Source organism: Zingiber officinale, chromosome 4B, assembly GCF_018446385.1.
Source record: "Zingiber officinale cultivar Zhangliang chromosome 4B, Zo_v1.1, whole genome shotgun sequence".
Lineage (NCBI taxonomy): Eukaryota > Viridiplantae > Streptophyta > Magnoliopsida > Zingiberales > Zingiberaceae > Zingiber > Zingiber officinale.
In genome coordinates this window covers 57,797,828-57,811,567 of record NC_055993.1, presented here as the reverse complement: position 1 = coordinate 57,811,567, position 13,740 = coordinate 57,797,828, and the positions used below count along the sequence as shown (strand labels likewise).

Here is a 13,740-nt window from a genome sequence, read left to right as displayed (position 1 = left end):
GCAGCAACAGAAAGAAGGAATCATAGAGGAAGTCATGTACCTTATGTCTCAACATTACAGCAGCAACACTCTAGTAAGATCTCAAAGCTTGAGGATGTGCAGTTTGCATAAAAACCACAAAGCAGTATACTGAGCAACTACCTTTTTCATCAGTATTTAAGTCGCATGCACCCTTTCTGAACATTGCTTTAAGTTTCTGTATGCGTTCAACATTTGAAGAATTTTTTTCAATCAATATATAAGAATTGGCAACCACTGTTATAGCCTTGCATATAGCAAAATGAATAAAGCTCAATGGAGTGAATAGCTTCATGTAGCTGAAACCAAAAAATTGGGACAAGCATAGCTTAATGGAGATGATGTAAGAATTGGCAACAAGTTAATTCCAATAAACTGACCAGTCCTGCCCCCAACATGATCACGAATGAAAGTTGCATCGATGTATCGCTCTTCCTCTATAGCTCTCTGTGGCAACAAGAGTGCTTAGAATATAAATTAAATATAATAAGTGTATAAGACAAGTTTCATACATTCATAATAGTCAATGCTGCTCCAACAATATCCTTTTTGTAGCACCAGTTATGGCCAACTTCAGCTTTGCAGCTTCTCCATAATCCTCTCTTAAATAGCCTCATTCAATTGTGACTGAAATAAGGCCATCACATAGCATGAAACTATCAGCATAACTAAAGCCACAGTAGTATGAACAAAATTGTACACTAGAACATAATAAACTTGACTCTAACAAGAGGAAATCAAGTTTGGTATATTTAGTTAAGCTTCAACTTCTAATTTAGTGGTGTTGTTTGTGCTACTCTCTTTGGGCATAACAAGCCAGAGTGACCATGGTCCAAAACTTTGAACAAGACTGATTTTACCAGCTAGTTGATGGCCTATACCATGTGAATCATTTTCATATAACCTTTACAAACCTATAATAAGATCTGAACTAATATTGGCATAAACCAAATTGTGCTAAATATACCAATTTTATGGATCAGTATAACTGTTAGAACCAGCTGATATCATTTCAACTCGTCACAAGTGAAAATATTCGTGACCTATACCATATGTTGCTTTCGTTTTTAAAAATCGTTGTTTTAAAAATGCACATGAATACTCATTTTCATTAGATTAGGAGTCTCCAATACAGAAGCTGAAAAATGCACATATGAAAATATTCACCCTTGTTTTATCTCGTATAACAAACAGTAGAGTAGTCTTACGAGGACAAAACTGTCTCAGCATCACCTGTCATGAGGTAAACAAAAGCAACTAAGCAAAACTCAAATTAAAAGTATATGTAAAAAAGTTATTGTAAGACTCAATTTGTTCAGGGGAATATGGTTTGGTTGAAGCAGCAATTCGCCAGCTCCTACTCTGCAAGCAAGTACGTGCTGAATTCAAGAGTAAAGCCAACAAGTAGGAAATTAATGGGTAATTATGAAGAATATTTTACCATTTTTTACTAGCTATTAGCAAGGCCACAATCACTACAGCTGTTCTGGTTATGGAACTTGTTGGCTGATGCCTTCATGTATTCGTCAGTTAAATTTATATCAGAGTTTATAAATTTGAACCATAATGATGAAAAAGATGCACTTAAGGAGGAGACTTAATTTTTTTGAGACTTACTCAAGTGGGGATTTGAAAACAAAGAAGCATGCACCAATTGCCAAGTAGCACAGCAAGGGAACAAGCCCCATTAAGTAATGTGAAGTTCCATCCTATAAAAGTACCATTAGTTGAGTCTTGCAGGAAGAATTTTTGTTGAATCCTAGCATTTCAAAATAACTGAAAAACAACAACAGAAGTTAGTGTAACTAACAAGCTGTAACGCCCGCCCTCCCTGCTGTCAACAAGGGACGGGGCTACGATACTCTACGTACGTATTACAGCGGAAGACTTAAAATTATTTTTCTTAACTTAATTAAAACCGAACTACACTAACATAGTTTCATAACATGATAACAAAATAAATAAAAACTCAACATCAAGTCACCCATATTGTATTACATTTCACAAAACCAAAGCATAGTTCTTAAAGGTTTTAAAGCAGGTTCTTAATTAGTTGCCTAGCAACCGCCACACACATCTTCGTTGCCCCTCCTGCTGCTCCTTTAACTCATCCAACTTTTTCCTTTATCTGTGGCACAAGGAAAGTAAGCTATGAGCACTCATGGCTCAGTAAGTTCCTTTCCTACTCACTAAAACCAACAATCAACACATAATCAAATAATGTCTCAACTTAACATGATCTCAACTAGTCATGGCATAACATATCATACTCTTTAAGCTTATCATGCAACATAACTAACATTGTAACTAGTCATGGCATATCATCTCTTAAAGCATAGCATGAAACATAACATAATCATATCATGGCATATTATCTCTTAAAACATAGCATGAAACATAACATAATTATAGCATGGCATATCATCTCTTAAAACATAGCATGAAGCATAACATAATCATATCATGGCATATTATCTCTTAAAACATAGCATGAAACATAACATAATTATAGCATGGCATATCATCTCTTAAAACATAGCATGAAGCATAACATAATCATATCACGGCATATCATCTCTTAAAACATAGCATGAAACATAACATAATCATATCATGGCATATCTTAAATCATAGCCTCAACACAACATAATCATAGATCATATGCATCATGATTTTAAAAACATATATCCGAAAAATATGTGTATGTCTCATGATCTTTTAAAACCATTTTCTTCTTACATATATATACTTGAACATAATATCAACATAATTAGGGCCCCGGCTTGTACCATACATACATAACATAGATGTGCGCATCCTAAGTATATTCAAGGTAGCAAGTCTTGAATCATACTAGGAACTAGGTCAAGATCACAAAGCATGGCCTAGGGGCGTACATGAAGAGTCCATCCCTTATTAGCCTAGATCACAAAGCAAGGCTTAGCCTAGATCACAAAGCAAGGCCTAGGGGTGTACTAAGGAGCCCATCCCTTATTAGCCTAGATCACAAAGCAAGGCTTAGCCTAGATCACAAAGCAAGGCTTAGAGACTGATTAGGAGTCCACCCTTGGTACAAGCCTTACAAAGTAAAATAGCATGTATAAAAATGCATCATTTAGTCACATAGCATAGCATAAAAGTATGCATCACTTAGGCATACATTATGTCATAAAAGTATGCATCACTTAGGCATACATCATATCATAAAAAGTATGCATCACTTAGGCATACATCATGTCTTAAGAAAGTATGCATCATTTAGGCATACATCATATCATAAAAAGTATGCATCGCTTAGGCATACATCATGTCTTAAGAAAGTATGCATCACTTAGGCATACATCATATCATAAAAAGTATGCATCACTTAGGCATACATCATGTCATAAAAAAGTATGCATCACTTCTATCCACATAGCATATCATAAAAGCATGCATATTCTAAGCATATAGCATATCATCAAGCATGCATATCTCTAACCACATATATCATAAAAACATGCATATTCTAAACACATATCATATCATAAAAACATGCATATTCTAAACACATATCATATCATAGAAAGTATAAATCACAAGCATACATGTTTAAGCATAAGGGTGTATCATGTGATTATACTATCATAAGAAACATGGTAACATAGTTAACTTGGGTTATAAGCTTCCTAAACCCTTGGGTTCCTATCATGGCCAAACCCCTTTAGGTCTCAATTTAGGTAAAAACAACCTCCAAGCATGTGAAACCTAAATCATCATCACATAAATTTCATAGGAAGCATTATAAGCATGATTAACTTGGTTTCTAAGTTCTCCAAGTCCTTAAACTCATGTGGCCGAACCCTATCAGTATATAAACAAGGTCCCAAATGTCATGAAAGCATGGAAACCTTAAACCATATTTATAGCATTTTTTTCAAATAGCATAGTAAGCATATTGAGCTAGTTCTTAAGTCCTTCAAGCCCTTAACGTATATCTTGGTCAAACTTTTAACAAGTGTTCATTAGGGCTAAAGACAAACATACAAGAATGTGAACTTGAACTAACATCATGTATAAATTCATAACAAGACATCATACAATAGGTATGGCCGAAACTTACCCTAGCCTCATTTAGGTCACTAAACAACATATAGTATGAGAACTTTGGTTTTCTACTTATCATATTTCATGTAGAGTGACATAAGCATATTTAATTCTTGTTCTAGGGTTTCTAGGGCATCTATTCCTTCATGACCGAAACACACAATGATCCATTTAGGTCATGGAAAAATTATACAAATATGTGACACAATCAACACCTTATCATATTTTCATAAGAAGCACTTTTAACACATTTGGTTTCATTTCTAAGGCCTCTAGGTCTTTTAAACCCTACTTGGCCGAAACTCACAGAATATAAACTTGCTTCAAATAGCCTAAAAGCATGAGAAATTATACAAGTTTCATAGCATGTGTAAGGACAAGCATAATAAACATACATGTGAATTGTGTTTTAGGCTTCCTAGGTTTCTTTCCTTTTTTTCTTTTATTTCTCCTTATGGCCGAAACCTACCAATCTCTAAACTAAGTTTTAAGTGGCCTAAAGCATGGAAAACCTAAGTAAGTTTCATGGAAAAAATTACTAAGAACATCATATACAAAGTTGGTTCATAAACAAGCTAGGACCCTTATGATCTTACATGTCATATATCATGTAACTAATTTTCTATACTCAATTTAAACATAAGAGCATTAAACAACTTTCATATCATAATATCACAGAGGTCTTGAGAATATTAGAATTTTGTTTAAGTTTTTCTAAACTATCCATCTTATCATGGCCGAAAATCTAAAATAAGAGTTCATGAATTTCTAGCAATGTACAACATGCAATTCTTTAAGAGAACTCTATATTCTATCATACAAACATGGTTATTTAAATTTAAAGGTCTTCCTAACCCTAAGCCCTTTTCTTGGCCGAAACATATAAATGGATTTCTTTGGTTTCAAGTAACTTTCAAGCAAGAAAACCAATAAAAATCCGTAGTAGTTCATGGGAGAAATTTTGTACTAGTTTAGTTAAACAATATTTTTCCCTAACCTCCTTAACATATTTTTGGCCAAAATTCTAGGGTTAGGTACTCCTCTGATCAAGCATCATTTAAGTATAAAAACATGAAGAAAATCATTCCTACATAGCATAGAAAGAATATCATGAAATAAGGACTTGTTCAATCATCCTAGATTTGAAAACCCTTTCTTTAGCCGAATTTTCTTAAATTCTTTCCTAGGTTTTCTAATCCTTATAGAATCCGAAATCACATAAAATCCTTGTACCACAGGTGAGGGGAAGCTTACATCCTTTTCTCTTGTGGATCTAAGGTATGGTGGAGAAGAAATAGCCTCTTCTTCTAGTTCCTTTTCCCTTGATTCCCTTGCTTAGTCCTCCTTGTATCTTAGGCTTCCTAGGAGAAAACCTTGGCTTTGGGGCCAAAGGTGGAGGAGAGGGGACTGAGGTGTTCTCGGTGAGGGAGAGGATGAATGAGAGAAAATGAGAGAAAAAATAATTTTCTCTTTTCTTGCTCTCTTTTATGTTAAGGGGGAAGAGGTAGCAAAATTGATTTTTGCTTTCCTTCTCCCTTAACCCATTTTATATTTTTCTTACATTTGTTTTATTTTCTATTTATTCTCACCATTCATTATAAAATAAGGGGGAATGAATCCCCTTAATTTCTCTTTAAGTTTTTGGCAAAAATCAAAGAGGAAGAGGGAGAGAAAGGGAGGAAGGCAAGTTGCCTTTCTCTTGCTCTTTTCTTATTTTCTTTTGGCTAGCTTTTACTCTTACCTTTATCATGAGTTTCCCTCCTTTGCTATCAATATATTCTCTCTATCCCAATTGGTTTCTACTAATTAATTATATGAAATATAATATAAGAGGTTTATGGTTTAATCCTTGACCTCCTCTTCTTTTTATTTCATTTTATTTCTTTTTGCTTCAACTCACTTCCTATTATTTTTCTAAGGAAAAATCCCACATTCATATATTTATCTTACAAGTTTAGTGGGTATTACAGTACCCCGTACCTCATAAAAAGTTCATCCTCAAACTTTAAAATAGCTCTGGGTACTTTTGTTTCATATCGTCCTCGCGTTCCCAAGTGGCTTCTTCGAATCGTTGATTCCGCCACAGGACCATTACTAGGGGTATTTCTTTGTTCCTTAAACTCTTGATTTCTCGGTCCAGAATCTGGATGGGTTTACTTTCGTAACTCAGGTCTTCCTGCACCTGTACCGACTGAGGCTCAATCACTTGATCTGTGCTGGGAGTACATTTCTTGAGCATCGATACATGGAACACATTGTGAATGGCTGCCATGTCTGGAGGTAGTTCTAGTCTGTATGCGACTTGGGCCACTCTTTCTAAAATCCGGTACGGCCCTACGTATCGTGGGCTTAACTTGCTCCTCTTTCCGAACCTCATTATCCCTTTCATGGGGGATACTTTAAGGAATACCAAGTCTCCGATGTTGAATTCTAGCGGTCTGCGCCGTTTATCGGCATAATTCTTCTGCCGACTCTGAGCAGTTTCTATTCGTTGACGGATCTTTTGTATAGCTCGGGTGGTGTCATCAATAAGTTTCGTTCGGAACCCCATTTCCTTCTATTCACCACTTTCATACCAACATATAGGAGACCTACACTTCCTCCCGTATAGAGCTTCGTAAGGTGCCATTCCAATAGTAGCTTGGTAGCTATTATTGTAGGCGAATTCTGCCAGGGATAAATATCGGCACCAGCTCCCCTTGAAGTCCAGGGCACAAGCTCTTAACATATTTTCCAATATTTGATTTACTCTTTCTGTCTGCCCATCAGTCGGTGGGTGGAATGCTGTGCTAAACAACAACTTTGTGCCGAGGGCCTTCTGAACGCACTCCCAAAAGTACGAGACAAAACGTCCGTCTCTATCAGAAATAATGGTCTTAGGGATACCATGTAATCTGACGATTTCCTTAACATATAGTTGAGCTAGTTGTTCAGTTGAATAAGTCATCTTGATTGCCAAAAAGTGTGCTGACTTCGTCAGTCTGTCCATGATCACCCATATAGCATCATACCCGTTTGTTGTCTTGGGTAGACCTGAAATGAAATCCATGGAGATTTCTTCCCATTTCCATTCTGGAATTTGGACAGGTTGTAGTAATCCGCCGGGTCTCTGGTGTTCAGCTTTTACCCTTTGGCAGGTCAGACAAGTACTGACGTACTGAGCCACTTCTCTTTTCATACCGGACCACCAAAATTTCTTTTTCAGGTCTTGGTACATCTTAGTGGAACCCGGGTGCATTGCATAAGGCATTGTATGGGCTTCTTCCAGTATCTTCTTTCGCAACTCTGGATCCTCTGTAATACATAATCGATCCCTGAGGTATAATATTCCATCGTCTGCGATAAGGAACCCGTCATTCTTTCCTTCTGCGGTCTCTTGCTTAATTCTTTGAAGGCTCGGGTCACTGGTTTGCTTCTCTAACATGTTCTCGAATAACGTTGGTATTATTGTGAGGGTAGAGAGTCGTCCGGACATGGTTTCAACTAACGGATACGAGACATGTTTCAGTTTCTCGATGGATTCCCTCATCAGTTTTCTTTCAGCATTGAATAAACATTCTAGCATACTAATTGAAATTAGATAGCTGACCTGTGACAGCAGTAGAGGCGTTCGCCATGTCGTCCTGAGCGAGAGAGTAGACTCTGGCATTGGTCATAGTGGGAGGAGCCTCCAATCTTCCTTGGCTGATTGAAGTCCCTTCTATGGCAGCTTGCATCTGGTGAAGCTGTGCGGGGGCACTCCTGCTCTGGAAGTTCTGCGAAGGTGGTGCCTGAGGCTGAGTAGGGCAATCTCTTATCAAATGACCTTCCTTTCCGCAGTTGTAGCACTTTCTGGTGCTCAGACGACATACTCCAGAATGCATCTTCCCACATGTTGCACACTGAGGGTACTTGATCTGTTTATTGGCCGGGCCACCTTTGGATTTATTCCACTGTTTCCTCTTTCCACCTGAGTTTCCTTTCCAGTCGGCTCTGGTATTGTACGATTTTTGTCCTCCGGTCAGTGCTTGGTTCTTTCCCTTGTTCATTGCTTCCTGATAGTGCTCGGTAATCAGGACACTACTGACTAGCTCCTCTGCAGTTTGCGGTCTATTAACTCCGCCGGCTACGTTCAGAGCTATCTCGGGTCGGAGCATCTTTAACATTAACCGGACCCTTTCTTTTTCAGTTCGTACCAGTTCTGGGCACAGTTGGGCTAGGCGGTTGAACCTCTTAACGACTTCATTAACTGACAGATCACCTTGCCGGAACTCAGTGAACTCGTCATAGTGTTTGTTGGTCACTCGCATATGGAAGAATTCCTCTAAGAACTCTGTCTCAAAATCTGTCCACTGCATTTGGTTTATTTGTCTTTTCTCCTTTACTCTGTCCCACCACATCCGGGCATCTCCGGTAAGACAGAATGACGCGCATTTGACCTTCTCGTGTTCAGGCCAATCCAATAATTCCATTATGTTCTCCACGATTTTGAGCCAGGCTTGCGCATCCCATGGTTCACAGTTTCCCGAGAATGCTTCCGGCTTAAGCCTTTGCCACTGAATCAGATAGGCCTCTTGTCGGACCATCGGAGTAGGGGCTGCCGGGGCACTGGTGCGGCTGTAGGTACAACAGGTAGTGGATTCACCGGTGGGGTGACTGGGTTGCCTTGCTGACCCATCAAGGTAGTGATCAGCTGCTGTTGCTCTGCGATCTGATGCTGGAGGTCTGCGACTACCTGTGTCAGATCTGGTGGAGTCACTGTTCCTCCGGTTCGGGCATTGCGTGTCCTAACCATGTTTATCTAAATAAGGACAAACAGACTAGTGTAAGTGGTTATCGTTTTTAGCCAATCTAACCTATTGTTTTGTTTCTATCTATTTGTTCTGGTATTATTCCTAACCTACCAATATGTAATCCTAATCTAATTTATAACTAAAAGTATAGAATAAAGCATCAAACATAAGCAAGTAGAACATGAAACTAAAGCATAAACAACATAAGGAAAAATAAGGAATATAATGACAAACAATGTAACATAAGGAAATAAAGCATAAGCAATGTAGTAAAGAAAATGAAGCATAGGCAATATAAGAAGAAAGAAAAAAATAAAGCATAAGTCATATAATCATGAAAAATAAGCATAAACATGTAACAAGAAAATTAAACATAAGCATATAACAAGTAAATTTAGCATAAACATTCTTACTTGGAGCGGCAGGTAGGAGGCTTGATGTGTGTGTAGTGAGCTGGCAATAACCTCGCTCTGATACCAACCTGTAACGCCCGCCCTCCCTGCTGTTAACAAGGGACGGGGCTACGATACTCTACGTACGTATTACAGCGAAAGACTTAAAATTATTTTTCTTAACTTAATTAAAACCGAACTACACTAACATAGTTTCATAACATGATAACAAAATAAATAAAAACTCAACATCAAGTCACCCATATTGTATTACATTTCACAAAACCAAAGCATAGTTCTTAAAGGTTTTAAAGCAGGTTCTTAATTAGTTGCATAGGCACCGCCACACACATCTTCATTGCCCCTCCTGCTGCTCCTTTAACTCATCCAACTTTTTCCTTTATCTGTGGCACAAGGAAAGTAAGCTATGAACACTCATGGCTCAGTAAGTTCCTTTCCTACTCACTAAAACCAACAATCAACACATAATCAAATAATGTCTCAACTTAACATGATCTCAACTAGTCATGGCATAACATATCATACTCTTTAAGCTTATCAAGCAACATAACTAACATTGTAACTAGTCATGGCATATCATCTCTTAAAGCATAGCATGAAACATAACATAATCATATCATGGCATATTATCTCTTAAAACATAGCATGAAACATAACATAATTATAGCATGACATATCATCTCTTAAAACATAGCATGAAGCATAACATAATCATATCATGGCATATTATCTCTTAAAACATAGCATGAAACATAACATAATTATAGCATGGCATATCATCTCTTAAAACATAGCATGAAGCATAACATAATCATATCATGGCATATCATCTCATAAAACATAGCATGAAACATAACATAATCATATCATGGCATATCTTAAATCATAGCCTCAACACAACATAATCATAGATCATATGCATCATGATTTTAAAAACATGTATCCGAAAAACATGTGTATGTCTCATGATCTTTTAAAACCATTTTTGGCAAGAAAACTAATAATGGATCTAAGGTATGCAACATGTATGTATCTTAAATGAATTTCTTTGGTTTCAAGTAACTTTCTAGCAAGAAAACCAATAAAAACCCTTAGTAGTTCATGGGAGAAATTTTGTACTAGTTTAGTTAAACAATATTTTTCCCTAACCTCCTTAACATATTTTTGGCCGAAATTCTAGGGTTAGGTACTCCTCTGATCAAGCATCATTTAAGTATAAAAACATGAAGAAAATCCTTCCTACATAGCATAGGAAGAATATCATGAAATAAGGACTTGTTCAATCATTCTAGATTTGAAAACCCTTTCTTTAGCCGAATTTTCTTAAATTCTTTCCTAGGTTTTCTAATCCTTATAGAATCCGAAAATCACATAAAAGGCTTGTACCACAGGTGAGGGGAAGCTTACATCCTTTTCGCTTGTGGATCTAAGGTATGGTGGAGAAGAAATAGCCTCTTCTTCTAGTTCCTTTTCCCTTGATTCTCTTGCTTAGTCCTCCTTGTATCTTAGGCTTCCTAGGAGAAAACCTTGGCTTTGGGGCCGAAGGTGGAGGAGAGGGGACTGAGGTGTTCTCGGTGAGGGAGAGGATGAATGAGAGAAAATGAGAGAAAAAATAATTTTCTCTTTTCTTGCTCTCTTTTATGTTAAGGGGGAAGAGGTAGCAAAATTGTTTTTGCTTTCCTTCTCCCTTAACCCATTTTCTATTTTTATTACATTTATTTTATTTTCTATTTATTCTCACCATTCATGATAAAATAAGGGGGAATGAATCCCCTTAATTTCTCTTTAAGTTTTCGGCAAAAATCAAAGAGGAAGAGGGAGAGAAAGGGAGGAAGGCAAGTTGCCCTTCTCTTGCTCTTTTCTTATTTTCTTTTGGCTAGCTTTTACTGTTACCTTTATCATGAGTTTCCCTCCTTTGCTATCAATATCTTCTCTCTATCCCAATTGGTTTCTACTAATTAATTCTATGAAATATAATATAAGAGGTTTATGGTTCAATCCTTGGCCTCCTCTTCTTTTTATTTCATTTTATTTCTTTTTGCTTCAACTCACTTCCTATTATTTTTCTAAGGAAAAATCCCACATTCATATATTTATCTTACAAGTTTAGTGGGTATTACACAAGCATACCCCAATGAGTTACCTGTAACGTGAATGCTATTACTAGTATTTCCATGATCAATGAGCCAGTTTCTAACAGATTAAGATCAAGATCCATCTTGATTCCCGTTATCCAAGCCACCATAACACATAATGGAACCTTAAAAGGGCAAATTAGTACATTGTAAGCTATTCTTTAACATATACACAACATTTCATTTCAAAGCTACATCAAATTAAATCCTTACAAGAAACATGGAGATCTGGGTTGCTGATCCAAGGGAAACACCAAGAGTAATATCCTGTGTGAGTTCAACAAGAAAAGATAATTATCACCATGAGAACAATCGTGTTTGACATTTGTTTTCCTTTATTCTTTGATTTGGGTGGATAAGCTAATTCATACGAGCAATGCAAATGTAAGTAATAGAAATGCATTTAGCAGCATCACAAATATGGAAACAATTTGATATGAAATATTATGTTTTAAGAAATTTATACTGACATATTTGCCTTGTGTTGCTCAACAAGTTATGCACCTTCATGCATCAATATCAGAAACAGTATGATCTCACACATAATGCCCAAATGTTCTTGTGAGTCCAGCTATGTGTATCTATTATGAGAAAATATACAAAGACCAAGTCATTTAAAGTTTAGTGTTCCAAAAGAAATAAACACGTCGAGTTAGTATAATTTAACCGTTAGCAAGCTCATGATAACATGCACATCAACAACAAAAGAGTCATGAATTAGAATTGCGTACAGATTACTAAAACAATTTTATAAGATAAATTGGCTACATATTGTGATTGCTAACATAAAATGCAGATCATTTGTCTGTAAGTGTTGAAGTACCAATCACAACGCAAGCAGCAGGCAATAAGATCCATCGAACCACCAAACACAAGACGGTTAAGTGGACCAAACACAAGACGGTTAAGTGGTTACCCATAAATTGGTTTGATACTCCATGGAGAATGAGCAACAGAAACTAGAAACTGTGATGAAGACGGCGATAACTTCAGTATGTCTTTCATCTGGTAAGAAATTGCAGTCCACACAAAGGATCTGAAACCCTGCCAAAGTATATAAAAATGACGATCGAAATTACGTCTTTTATAGAGAAACAAGATCAATGAAAACTACCAAAAAGGCAGGTACAAGAATGAATCGACAAAGAAGCCCTACTCTACAAGGTCGGAAATAAGAGCCAAAGGAAGGGAACCTGAGTGAAGTAGACCAAAGTGACGAGCCAAAGGAAGAAAGCTCCGAAGGAGGCCCGCATCCGCGTCGCCCAGGAAATCCACATCTCGATCTGCCGTACGGTGCTCAACTAACGCAGCCCTGAAAACTGGGGGGCGAACAAATCAAGAATGCACTCGACGGCGAGATGACCGGGAAGATTTGCTCCGGAGATTTGGTTTTCCCCTTGGGGATTGGCTTCGGTTCGTCCCCTCTTCGTCCCCCTCACCCAAACTCCTCCACAATGATGACGAGTTCATGTTCGGAGATCTCAACGACAACATCCTCATCAAGAAGCAGGTAAGATGAAACCCTAATGAGTAAGCAGAGGAAAGAGGTGAAGGGAGACATTAACCTGATGACACTTCCACCGGACAAAAGAGAGAGCATCGACCATGCCCTAGACGCAGTCAAGCTAGCAAACAAGGTTCGACGAGTTCTCGTCATTGACGCATGTTCCGGTGAACAAACTCATCACCTTCCTCCACCTCCTCTCCACTTAAAAATTTGTGGAGAGGGGTTCGCCGGAGAGGGGTTGAATGAAGATGCTTAGGTTTTCGGTAGCAGGAGCGTGAAGAGATCGTATGGAGAGAGGGAAATAAAAATGGATAAGAGGGGTTCAGGAAGGCTAAGGCGGAAAACACGGCACCAAAAATTTTTCACAGAGAGGGAAAAACACCGAAAGAATAAAGTAAAAGATAATGGTTTACAAAACTGTTGTCGTATCGCCTAAAAAAGTGCTTAAAGACAACGGTTTTAGATAACCGTTGTAAAATGCGTTGTTGATTTAAAAAAATATTGCTTAACGACAACGGTTTTCACAAAACCGTTGTCTTTTGTATTTTATGGGAGCTCAAAGACAACGGTTTTATCTAAAACCGTTGTCTTTTACCAATTTTACAACAGTTTCTTCTAAAACCGTTGTCTTTGTGGTGTTGTCGTTTAACATTTTTGTTGTAGTGTATCATATATTGTGAGAGTCACAATTAGTAGTCACAAAGGTGATGTTGGATCTCAACATTCTTGTAACTTGGGTAGTAATGATGTGTTGCTAGATACCGCTCATTACTTATGTTTCTAAATGAGTTTTGGAGCATTGCCAACCT

At 37.4% G+C, this 13,740-nt stretch overlaps 1 long non-coding RNA gene across 1 annotated transcript; it reads right to left on the bottom strand.

Annotated features, from left to right (window-relative positions):
- Nucleotides 1-11,670: 11,670 nt before the first annotated feature.
- LOC121977560 lies at nt 11,671-12,411 on the bottom strand. Its single transcript, XR_006110930.1, has 3 exons — nt 12,341-12,411; nt 11,895-12,005; nt 11,671-11,691 (listed from the first exon to the last, which is right to left on the bottom strand). It is a non-coding gene; the product is annotated as an uncharacterized LOC121977560 (long non-coding RNA).
- Between the last annotated feature and the right edge of the window lie 1,329 nt (nt 12,412-13,740).